Consider the following 1631-nt stretch of genomic DNA (forward strand, 5'->3'; position numbering starts at 1 on the left):
ACACCAAATCCATACACTACACCATATTTCACTGTATTTAATGTTTATGGGTAAGATTGAAAGCCGTCCATACTTAAGATCAAACTAGGTTAGTACTTAACCAAACGGAAAGAGCGAAAGCCATTCGTTTGGTTAACTAGAGTTTTTTTAACATATTTTTAGAAAATGATTTCGAAACTATTTTCAGACACGTTTGTGGGTTTGAAATCCGATCTTTGGCTAAACACCAAAAATCTCTTTAAGTTAAATTTCTCAAGTTAAAATCACTTTTCTACTAAGATAAGTAATTGATTTCTTAAAAATTGGTTCACTGCTTTAACGCAATGCGCACTTTTCATTACGTGAAAAATGAAGAGATAGACTTAAAGGGTAAACTCGGTTCTTAGTGCGCGAAAGCGACAAGTTCCCGTTAAATCATTCCTTTCTATAAGTAGGAAATATTGGCTCAGAAGTAGCTCTATACATGTATAACTAGAACATTGTCTGATTCACGTGATTTACATTAGATCCTGTTTGTCTTTATCTATTTAATTTAACTTACTTTTATTTTCTTGTACTGCACTCATTCCCTTATATTGATCTGCCTTAGATAAACACCTTAACAATTCAGTCGATAGATTGACGATTGGTCTTTGTGGTTCGATAATCTTATATATTACTTCGATAGGCTGTGCACTTGCAGTTCTAAATTTAGACTATACGTAAACACCCCATCAAGTTTTTGGCGCCGTTGCCGGGGACCAACTTCGTCAAATTGCGTACCTTTTTGTTATCCCGTTTAGACTAAGACTATATTTAGCCGGTAGATGCGTAGAAATCGTAGCACCGGTAACCTAATAGATCCTTTGGTAGAACCTGAACGTTACGCTCGAGCCCGTCTCTTTATACAAAAGTTGAAGAAAGTTATGGCTGAAGACCGTAATCAAAGACCGCTTAAGGAATTTGCTCAACCATCTAACGAGGAGCCTAGTTCTAGTATAGTAAACCCAGCTATAACAACTAACAATTTCGATCTAAAGCCCGCATTACTGCAATTAGTAAAACAAAACCAATTCGCATGTCTCGCTATCGAGAACCCGAATCAACACCTAAAAGTCTTTATCCAGTTAGCCGACACCCTCAAAGCAAATGGTGCTACGTCTTAGACTGTTCCCATTCTCCCTAAGAGGTAAGGCACGTAACTGGTTAGATTCCCTTCCTACGAACTCAATAACAACTTGGGAAGACCTTAGGAGAGTTTTCCTTGCTAGATATTTCCCCCCTAGCAAGACCGCTATCCTTAGGAACCTGATCACTAGATTTACTTAAAACCAAGGTGAATCACTTTTTGAAGCCTGGGAGAGATATAAAGACCTTTTAAGAGCTTGTCCACACCATGGCCTAGAGCAATGGTTAATCATACATACCTTCTATGATGGACTCCATTATAACACCAAAATGTCTATCAACGCTGCCGCTGGTGGTGCGTTAACGAATAAACCTTACCTTGAAGCTTGCGCCCTAATTGAAGACATGGCCCAAAACCATTATCAATGGGGAGTCGAACGAGCGACAGTGGAGAAGAAGGAGGCCCAAGGAGCAGTATATGAGATAAGTTGCATGGACTTGATGAATGCCAAAATGGATGCACT

General features: G+C 38.9%; 1 non-coding gene across 1 annotated transcript; it reads right to left on the reverse strand.

The window, feature by feature from the left end:
• Positions 1-1275: 1275 nt before the first annotated feature.
• On the reverse strand, positions 1276-1382 carry LOC131638902 (small nucleolar RNA R71). Its single transcript, XR_009294796.1, has one exon. It is a non-coding gene; the product is annotated as a small nucleolar RNA R71 (small nucleolar RNA).
• Positions 1383-1631: the final 249 nt, after the last annotated feature.

Source organism: Vicia villosa, unplaced genomic scaffold (assembly GCF_029867415.1).
Source record: "Vicia villosa cultivar HV-30 ecotype Madison, WI unplaced genomic scaffold, Vvil1.0 ctg.002473F_1_1, whole genome shotgun sequence".
NCBI lineage: Eukaryota > Viridiplantae > Streptophyta > Magnoliopsida > Fabales > Fabaceae > Vicia > Vicia villosa.